Source organism: Trichechus manatus, unplaced genomic scaffold, assembly GCF_000243295.1.
Source record: "Trichechus manatus latirostris isolate Lorelei unplaced genomic scaffold, TriManLat1.0 scaffold00048, whole genome shotgun sequence".
NCBI lineage: Eukaryota > Metazoa > Chordata > Mammalia > Sirenia > Trichechidae > Trichechus > Trichechus manatus.
In genome coordinates, this window is record NW_004443984.1 from 4294425 (window position 1) to 4305737 (window position 11313).

An 11313-nucleotide genomic window follows, 5' to 3' on the forward strand; every position below is an offset into this window, starting at 1 on the left:
TTTATTAGAAGGAACAACTGAGTCATGCAGGCATTTAGGAGCACTAATCTAGTTTGACACTAGATTTCCAAGCTGCTTGGCTTTAAAACTAAGTTATTTTCTTGTTTCCAGAATTATGTTTCTGGGTTTTCAGTAACGTTTCTAAGGTATTTACAAAATGGCATGAAAATGTATCTGTTTTCCTCATTAAAACTTTTCCCCATTGGGCTGTCTCTGTAATGCAGCTGACTGAGACTGTGGTGGGTACCTCAGTCATGTCTAGTTGTTACCATTCCCCAGGTGGAGAAGGCTGCCCAAAATGCCCCTGAGGTATGGCAGGATCCTTGTCTAGCCACCAACAACATTCCGGTTTCATTATTTAACCACATTATCCAAAGAATGGCAGCATGCTGAATATTTTTTAATAAATCATTTAAACCAAGGGAAGTACAAAAGTGATCATCTTTGTTATAGTGGACTGTTCAGTTTCAATTCAGTAACTTCATGTGAGGTTCCTTTTTACGTATTTCACTTCTTTTCAAGCAACTGCTTTCATACCTTTGATGTTCTTTAACAACCAGTTCTTACTGAGTCACAGTTTAGAAGTACAGATATCTAAGGAAACTTGATCTTTCACAAACATATGCCATACTCTCAGCTTTCCTCAGGCTCCCGTTTTAGGTGGGTCTGACTCTAAAACCAAAAGGGATTATCTAATTAACAAAGGTGATTTTACTCTAGGACTCCTCTTTAAATTTTATTGAGTCATTTCAGTTTTACTGGGTTTTAGAAAGTTTAAGACAGCTGCCTGATTCTGTATTCACTAAGCCCTTTATATCTGTAAAGCATACCTATTATCCTCCTATAGGTACCTGTACAAAGGTTAGAAGACAAGCAATCTAAAATGAATGCTTATCAAAGTAGTAACCCTAACTAATTCCTCTCCTTTCATGCTCTGAAGGTCAAGAGATTTTGCTAGGTCCAAAGAGATGACATTCTAAAGGGGGAGAGTATTAATTAGGGTTTTAGCCATTATAACATTTTAAAATATTTCTTTTAAATCATGAAGAAAACATGATTAGCAAAATATTTATGCACACAGTTCATTATAGTCAATCTGATGCTACTTTAATTCTCTGATCCAAATATATTTGCTAATAACTTTAAAATATCTTCAACAAAATCTTAAAGCATAATTGCAACAAAAAGATATTTTCCATAATAATATATTGAAACAAGGGCAGACAAAAGCCTTTGGTAGTACTATAGGTTTCTATTTTGGGTGCCAATGAAATAAAGAAAAGATTAATTATCAGGCTTAACGGTGGTGATTCTTTCAAAGTCATATTAACTATCTTTCAAAGTCAATGTTAACTGTAAGATTCTTTTTTTCCCCCCATTCTATTCCTACCCTAGCCATTTACAACCATTTTTTACCTGAATCCATTTAGCAACGCTCTCCATCTATGGATTAATCATCTATGATTAATGAGAAGTAATATTGGACATTCTTCTGTTTCCAAGTAAAGTGCACCTCCTTTCCAGTATCTCTAGCTGCTTGTCACCTAGATCATTTTCTGGAGCCCACATAATTACTACAGGGTGGCCATCAATCCTCAGTAGCTGACCTTTTCCCTCAGCAGACTAATGGCCATTTAGTTCACTTGGTCCTTACCACAGAAATGACTCTGGAATATTTCACTGGCTGTTAGTGGCCATCTATCTCAATCCTTAGCTCTCCTGGCCTCTCTGTAATGCCAACTGTGATTGCCTTTAGCATTTAGTACATAGCATGACAGAGCCCTGGTGGCTCAGTGCTTAAGAGCTTCACTGCTAATCAAAAGGTCAGCAGTTCGACTCCACCAGCTGCTCCTTGGAAACACTATGGGGCAGTTCTACTCTGTCCTGCAGGGTCGCTATAAGTCAGAATCAACTCAACGGCAACGGGTTTGTTGTTGTTGTTTTTTTTTTTTAACTTGTGGAAATATTTCCTTCTTTTTATTTTTTTATTGTTGTGCTTTAAGTGAAAGTTTACAATTCAAGTTAGTCTCTCACACAAAAATTTATATATAGTTTTGTGACCCTACTTGCTCTCCCTGTACTGTGACAGCACACTCTTCCTTTCCACCCCGGATTTCCCATTTCCATTCAACCAGCTCCTGACCCTCTCCGCCTTCTCATCTCGCCTCTGGACGAGAGCTGCTTATTTAATCTCACATATCTACTTGAGCTAAGCAGCACACTCTTCGCGAGTATCATTTTATGTCCCATAGTCCAGTCTAATCTTTGTCTGAAGAGTTGGCCTTGGGAATGGTTTTAGTTTTGGGCTAACAGAGGGCCTGGGGGCCACATCTTCCAGGGTCCCTCCAATCTCAATTAAGCCATTAAATCTGGTGTTTTTACTAGAATTTGAGTTCTACACCCCACTTTTCTCCTGCTCCATCAGCGACTCTGTTGTGTTGCCTGTCAGGGCAGTCATTGTGGTAGCAGGGCACCATCTAGTTCTTCTGGTCTCAGGCTGATGAAGTCTCTGGTTTATGTGGCCCTTTCTGTCTCTTAGGCTAATACTTCCCTTGTATCCATGGTGCTCTTCATTCTCCTTTACTCCAAGTGACTGGGACCAATTGATGCCTCTTAGATCGCTGATCTCTAGCTTTTAAGACCCCAGACGCCACTCACCAAAGTGGGATGGAGAACATCTTCTTTAAAAACTTTGTTATGCTAATTGACCTAGACGTCCCCTGAAAGCTTGGTGCCCAGACCCCTGCCCCTGCTACTCTGTTGGTTTGGTTTCTTAAATAGCACAATACTTCCTGGACCAAACTGCTTTGTCTTCTCTGTTATCAAATACTTCTCCCTAGCGGGCATCAGGGAGCCCTGGTGGTACAGTGGTTAAGTGCTCAGCTGCTAACCAAAAGATTGGCTGCTCAAACCGATCAGCTGCTTCATGGGAGAAAGATGTGGCAGTCTGCTTCCGTAAAGATTACAGCCTTGGAAACACTATGGGGCAGTTCTACTCTGTCCTATAGGATTGCTATGAGTCAGAATCGACTCGACGGCAATGGGTTTTTTTAATTGGGCATAACCTCTAGAATATTCATCTAGACTCTTGCTTGGCTTGTATTCCTGCTGAAGTCTCACACTGGCCATTTGTGATCTATAGTCTTGCTACTCTAAGTGTGGTCCGTGGACCAGCGGCATCAGCATCATGTATGAGCTTTTTCGAAACGCAGAATTTCAGGGCCCATCCCAGACCTGTTTAATCTAAGACTACATTAACCTAAGTCTACATTTTAACCAGATCCCTAGGCCATTTGTATGTACATTAAATTTTGAGAAGCACTGATCTATAGCACAGGCTTCTCATTGTCATGGAACTTCCACTGAATTTCACACTGTCTCAGAAAGAAGGTAATGCTCTAATCAGATAATCAGTACTTATCTCTAAACTATTGGCTGTCCTCCCCTCAACTGGAAACATTCCAACTGTTCAGGGTTAGTTCTTCCATTTTTCTAAAGTTCTAATTCACAGACAAGGTCTCTACCTCACTGCAATTTAAACTAAAAGAAGCACTTCCATTGTTACTCATCCTTCAGTACACAGCATGAACATCCTCAAAAGTCCTCCTTGATCCAAACTAAAGACTGGGCCCCACATTATATACTCACATGGCATCCCGTACTATGAGAACATTTAATTACAATTATCATTAAATAATATTTTGCGTAATGAAGACGTAGAGTCCACAAGAACAAAGGAGCTGCCGGTTTTGTTCCCTGCTTTATCCTCAGTGCCCAACACAGCACCTTGAAGGAATGACTTGCAATGCACCAGAGCATTTAGGACTGACAAGAGCACACACTTACAATGAAGGCAGGGGGAGAGAGAATGCACAAGTGACTGAACGGTTGTCTAAACACAGCACACTGACAAAGGTAACAAATACATCTTCTGCCTGAAGGATTATCGTGCACCTGCTCCCAATCTATTCTCCCTAACTGTTCTTCACTCTGAAGAAATAAATTTAATCAGCCTTGCTCTGGTGCCAGACTACCATTCCATTTGGTTCACCTGCCTCTAGCTCACCGCAGCAGTGGTTCTCAAAGTGTCTTCTATTAAAGCCACACATTAAAGAGATATGCAAAAACATTTAACCATACTTCCCCTCACTAAATTTTTTTTTACTTTGGGAAGTACAGGTCTTATATTAAAAAATAGTATTTATATATTAGCACGCAATTAATTTATTATTATTTTTAAATGACTCAATAAATGTTTTAATTTTTTTTTAGTTGTAATTTCTAATACAGTAAATACTGATAGATATAACCCATATAAACCAAAGCTCTTTGGTGTTCTCAATCATTTTTAAGAGTGTAAAGAGGTCGAGAGACAAAAATATTTGAGAAATGCTGAGCTACAGAAAGATGTGCATGAACCTCAAGATAAAACAGACTAGAACCACTGCCGCTTTCTGCAACCACATCACCCTTGGGTAAAACCCAGAAAAGGTAGCTGGCTAAGAAGACCCAAGCTGTTCCGTATTTCTTTTCTATGCTAGGCATCCTGCAGACTGCAATGAGAACCCTTCTAGAGTCAATTACACACACATACACACACACACACACTCATGTATATGTATATGCATATACACACAGCCACTGCAATGACAATGTGAAATATGCCAGATCTAAAAAAAAAAAAAAAACCTAGAATGGACACCATTAAAGAAAGCTTTTAAGAATCATGTGGTATAGTATTTGTATAAAGGCCTACAGAGACTACAAAGATATCAAGGACAGGTGCTGTAACCTAGTGCAACTGAAATTTTGAAGTGTTAGAATTTCTGCTCCAAAAAATACTTTCAACAGCATGGAGTCTGTGGAGTTTGGGATGGGGCAGGGCTGAAGTAGCAAAATAGGAGAGAACAGAAGCCCACAGGTCCTTAAAAAATTGTGTTAATGTGGTATTAGAAATTCATTTCAGACGTGAATCAAGTATTACAGTTCATATCATCAATAATAATAATCCTCTACCTAATCACGCCATAGGGAGCCCTGGTGGCGCAGTGGTTAACCATTCAGCTGCTAACCAAAAGGTCGGCAGTTCTAATCCACCAGCCACTCCTTGGAAACCCTATGGGCAGTTCTACTGTGTCCTACAGGGTCCCTATGAGTCGGAATCGACTTGTCGGCAATGGGTTCTGTTGTTTTTTTTTTAAATCACACTTTACATTTCTATCAACACTTGTAACTTTGCCAAATGCTTTTTGATTATCTCATTTTATCCTCAAAACTGTGCAGTAGGCAGGGCAGTTATTGGCATTTTATAGGAAAGAAACCTGAGGAACAGAGAACTAAAAGGCTACGGGGCACCGGAGAAATAGCACAGACACAGGAGTCAGGAGACCACAAAGAACAGTGTAAATCCTACACGGAACATGGTGTTGCTGCTAAAAAGAATAAGGTAAATCTGTATGTAAAGAAATGGACAGAAGAGTAAGTGGTGGGGAAAAGCCAAGAAACTTTTACATAAAATAGAATCCTATTTTTGTTAATAAAGAAAAAAATGTACATTTGCTTATACAGGAAAAAAAAAGAAGGAACTATAGTCCTATTTTATACAACAGCGATCATCCCAGGGCAGGACTACTAAGGGCTTTCACACTATTCTTATACATTGTCATACTGCTTTAAATTTTTTATAACAAGCTCTGTGTTACTTTGATTTTTTAACTTTTTATTTTGAAATAATTTCAGACTGACAGAAAAGTTGCAACAGTAGCACAAAGAAGTCCCTTACACCTTTCACCCAGATTCCACAAATGAAAAAACATCTTCTTAAATTCGTATTATCATTCTCCCTATATAGGTATACATATTTTTTTTTCTGAACAATTTCAAAGTTGCAAACATAATGACCCTTTACTCCTAAATTTCCTGAAAACAAGGACATTCTCTTATACAACCACATTATAATTATTAAAACCAGGAAATTAACACTGATATAGTACTGTTTCTAATCTAGACTTTATTCAAATTTCACTAATTATCTCACAAATATCCTTTATAGCCAAAAAAAAAAAAAAAAAATCCTAGTTCAGGATCCAGGATCACATTTTGCATTAAGTTGTCATGTCTATATTGATTTTTTTTTTTTTTCAGAGGAGAGAGTCCCATTTTGAGAAGGAAAAAAGTCAATAGCCTTGGAGAAGACACTTCTGCAACCTACCTGTTGCCTCGTCTGGAACAGTGAAGATAATGACACTTACCCTACATACAGCGGAGAGCTTGAGAGAATCAGATGAGTTATTACACACAAACACCATTCAGAAGGATAAGGTGGCACAACATGATAAAATGAAAAGACAATGGACGTTGCAGATGGACAGATATGTTCTCTATCAAGCAACTAAACTTCCAGCAACCTTGGTTTCCTCACCTGTGAAAATGAAGCTAATACCCCTACTGGAACTAAATAAGATAATGAAAATAAAAACATAATAACAATCGCAGTTAACGGCAAACAATTTTTTGAACGATTAATCTGTATCATGCACTATGCTAAGTATTTTATGTGACTTATCTCAATTATCCTTACTCTATAAAGTAGGTAATATTATTATCCTCACTGGGCTTAAAGTAGGTAAATGACTTGCTTAAGATCACACAACTAGTAAGTGTCAGAGACATTATGCGAACCCAAGTCCATCTGGCTTCAAAGTCCATACGCTTATCCATCACCCTGAACTTTCTCACTTCATGTTAGGTGCTCAGTAGATATTGCTTCCTACATACACACTCAAGTTACATAATATTTCCATTCTCCAAAAGAATCATACTTTTAAAAAAATGAGCAGGCATACTTCATGAAAGAATAAAACCCTCAGCATCTTAACTGGTAAACTATGAATTCATCAGCTTAATTCATAAATACACTCTGAAGCTCTGCAGAAAAAAATTTAAGTCAAATGTTCTTTACAGAAATAACTATAGCATAAAAGGTGGAACAACTCGAGATAGCTTTTCAACAATATACACACTCCTGGAATGGTCAGTGTAATAGAGAAACATGCAATTTAAAAATAAAAAGACAGAACCTCATTTTTTTTTAAGTCAAAAGCACAATGAAACATGAGGCAGAGCCTAGAAAAAGACAAGAAAACAATTCGTGACACATCTGAGAAAGAGGATTCGAGCCTCAGTATTTCTCTCACCTGAGATAGGAATTTTTGCTTTGGCCGTGAACATGGCACTCGTTCTCTGTAGAACTCAAGTGTCCTTGTGACAAGATAGGCAAGTACTGACTTTAGTACTGAGCCATTTTATTTGGTTTTTAAAAGTGTTTTGAAGATGAATAAAATAATTATAATTTAAAAACAGAGCAAGATTATTTCTAGCCACTTCCCTTGTGCTAGGTAAAAAATGGATCCCAAACAGCTCAAATGCATCAGTATACCTTATAGATACACTAAAATGGACTAGTTGTACCATTTCAATCCACTAAATATAAAACATCTAAAAAATAAAAGGCATCAGAAGAGATGGGATGAGGGATAAATTACTTTCGCTGTCACAACACCATGACTCAAAGTGAGCAGTGGTCCTTAACGACAGCAGAGAAAAAATACTAAGGAATAAAGGCCAGTGCTATGAAGGGGCTTCAAAGGCTGGGGATGACAGGTACCTTGAAAGGCTGATGAGCTGAGGCCAACTTGATGTCAGTTAAATTAAATGCCAAATAAAAGATATAAAGCCTCAAAGAATATTCTCTAACAGTTGATTACTTTTTTTAAGTCTCCATAGCTATGATGCATGTGCTTCAAGGTGAGAGACCTGGAGGAAACAGTCACTCCTTAGGTATTTGAAGAAATCCAGAATGGAAAATAAGTCAAGCAAAGGATATGTGTTTCTACTGTAGGTACGTGCCATTTTACTTATGTAGCTTGTTTTGAACCGCCAACTTACTGCTCTTCTAGACCTAATTCTTGAAAATGATCCAAATAAAATAATTATGCCTGAATCTAGTAAGTACAGAAAATAAAGCAATCGGTATATTTGAAGACCACACACACTAAAGTTTAACAAGAAAGTAACTCAATTATAGTATTTCACTTTGTGGTCTTAACTCTGTTTGTAAAACTTCTACCTGACCCTCCAGAATACACAAGATATATATCTTCTTATATCCCTTTAAATATTCACCTGGATGGTAGCCTAGAAAATGACAAAACACACACACACACACACACACACACACACACAACCCTAAGCGTTAACAACAATAGAGAGCTCTGAGAGAAATGGCCAAAGAAAAAGACTTTGGAAATGTAAGTACTTTGCGGAATACAGATTGTATCCATGATATATAGGAAAACAACTAGCATGAAAGTGAAAATAATTAGTAAGTTATTAAGCCTACCACTAAAATTCATCTCTAAATCTACTGAGATTCAAGAAAGGCCATGAGGAATCAACGTGAAAAAAAAAAAAAAAGAATATCACTGATAAAACAGGAAGCTTTTAAGCAAATAATCTGAAATGGATCATTTTCCCCCTTTTCCCCCTCAACCCAGCAGCAGAAATTTGAAGGGATTTTTGAAACATCTAACAAAACTAAACTGCCACGACTGCTCAGACAAGAAGAATCATAAACAAAACTTGGAGGAAAGTACTTTTTTTCTTTTTTAGGGTGGTACACTACTAGCAAAAATTACATGCAAACATTCCAGTGTGGCAGATTCTTTAATGCATTTCGTGGAAACCACAAACATAAGGATTTAGCCTCATTGGGAAAGTTAGTGAAAACATCTCAATTTCTCCATTATACTCATTTCCTTCCCCAGTATCTCCCTAAACTTACACTTTTTACATGGAGTCCAGCATTCTTGAAGTTAAAGCCGAGCAAGATTACCAAAACGCTTTTGAGGCTGTGAGGTTGCAACACTGGCATCTAAGGTTTCAGTTGGAGAACACATGTACAATCAAAGCAGCCAAGGGTCATGCCAGCCTCCAGCGGCTTTAGTAAGCATAGTCCAAAGGCGTTTAAAACTAGGAAACATCATTAAGGTGGCAGAAAAGGCACTAAAGTGAAATTTCTGGAGACCAGATTACAGACAAGGGTCTGAAAAAAGGAAATTAGGAAGCTGAGAAGGGCACAAAATTTGATCATTTAACAAAGTCACTTTCAAGGAGCTAAAGGCCAGAAAGCTGGTATAAAGATGGGGAAAAGTATATACAGCAGGGCACTCCTTAGTCCTAGTTTAAAGGCATTAAGCTTTAAAAATGTGGCAGTCAGGTACAGTATTGCACTGCCTAAGCTTCAGGCAACACGCTGCAAGCAGAACCCGGCACAGGAAGACAGGAAGTATTCATAAATTCACAAGTGAAGGGGTGCTTCCTTCAACCACCAGTAACAAAGATATTTCCTGAAGTTTAAAACACATACCTTACTTAAAATTCTTATTATACTTACTATTTTAAGTAACAATTTTAACTACAGAGTCCTGGAACAGACTTTAAAGATGAATGTTTCTGCCTCCATGTTCTACTTGCCAGAGGTTATCTCTTCATCTTCCTATTATAAAGTCAGTAATTCTCAGGGGGTAAGGGGGTGGGGAGTACACAGGGCAGGAGGTGGGTGAACCACACGGAATCCTCCTAAGGCTTTTTAACACTACATAGCACTCCAACTCACCCTCACCTGGAGAATCACTGCATGTAATGAGATATTACTGTTGGGAGTGTCTGGTGCACGTGTGTGAAAGCAGACACAGGGAGAGAACCACAGCCATACAGCCTGAGGACCTCTAAAATGTAACACCTAAGCAGAAGTTTTCATTTTACTTTCTCTTATTAATAACTTATTTTCATGCCTTCCAAGTACTTTCACATCTATCTCATTTGAGGTAGTATATACTCCCTCACTTAGTGGGAACTGCCTACTTCATCATAAAACAGCACAGAGCAAAATAAAGCCATTATTGTGTCAGGTGAACCACTAAAACAGTAAGCCAAAATTTAGTTCAACAGAAATATCTGTACTTGAACAGAACTCAAAGTTCTTTGGAACCTCTAAACCATTGTACATATTTAAGATAATATTACTATGGCCTACTAGGCTGTAAACTCATGTCTTATCTTATATCCTCCATAATTCCCGGAACAATGTTTTGCACATAGCAGGTTCTTAATGAGTGGAATGGATTAGTTTATAATCATTTATTTACTAATTCACTCATTCACATTTCTTGAGCACTGAATGCCTACTTTGTGTCAGGCTCTGTGGTAGCTCAGATGTTTTTTAAGTGACACTGAATTTTAGCCCTTACTACAGGGTCGCCAGAGCCCTGGTGGCACAGTGGTTAAAGGCTTGGCTACTAATCAAAAAGTCAGCAGTCTGAACTCACCAACCTCGCCTTGGAAACCCTATGGGGCAGTTCTACTCTATCCTATAGGGTTGCTATGAGTTGGATGGTCTCAACAGCAATGGGTTTGGTTTTGGTTTTAATACAAAAGAAAATCATCACCATTCTTGTTTCCTTTCTCTTATTCTTCTTTTATTTATTTATTTATTTTTTTATTGTACTTCAGGTGAAGGTTTACAGAACAAATAGTTTCTCATGAAACAGTAGTACACATATTGTTTTATGACATTGGTTAACAACCCCACAACATGTCAACCCTCTAACTTCTCAACCTTTTTTTTTGGTGAAAATACACATAGCCAAAGATACACCATTTCAAAAATTTCTACACGCACAGTTCAGTGACATTGACTACGCTCTTCCAATTGTGCTGTTATTCTCACTTAAGATGAAGGCTTACAGAACAAAACAGTTTCTCATTTAACAATTACTACACATGTTGCCCTATGACAATGATTAACAATCTCACAACACATCAACAATATGCTTACTCAACCTTGGTTCCCTATCACCAGCTTCCTTGTCCCCTTCTGCCTTCTGGCCCTTGGCACTGGACTACTGTACCTCATTAGTCTCATTTGGTTTTACGGGGCTGTCCACCCCCAGGCTGAACGGTGAACCTTGGAGATCACTTCACCACTGAGCTAAAAGGGTGTCTGGGGGCCATACTCTCAGGGTTCCTCCAGTCTCCTTTAGGCCAGTAAATCTTGTCTTTTTTTGTGAGTTAGAATTATGTTCTACATCCTTCTCCAGCTCTGTCCAGAACCCTCTGTTGTGATCCTGGTCAGTCCTTTCTCTTATTCTTGATTATTAACTTGACTGGGATAATATTTCTATAGCATGTTTCAATTTTCAAATGATGGGATATATATGAATGTACATAACATTAATATAATGTCTAAAATTT

At 38.1% G+C, this 11313-nt stretch overlaps 1 protein-coding gene across 1 annotated transcript in view; it reads right to left on the bottom strand.

Annotated features, from left to right (window-relative positions):
* Window positions 1-9472, bottom strand: part of MACO1 (macoilin 1) — a 63222-nt gene extending 53750 nt beyond the window's left edge. The window contains exon 1 of the mRNA XM_023732094.1: window positions 9455-9472. The gene's annotated coding sequence lies outside the window, so the exon portion shown is untranslated. The remainder of the gene's footprint in view (window positions 1-9454) is intronic.
* Window positions 9473-11313: the final 1841 nt, after the last annotated feature.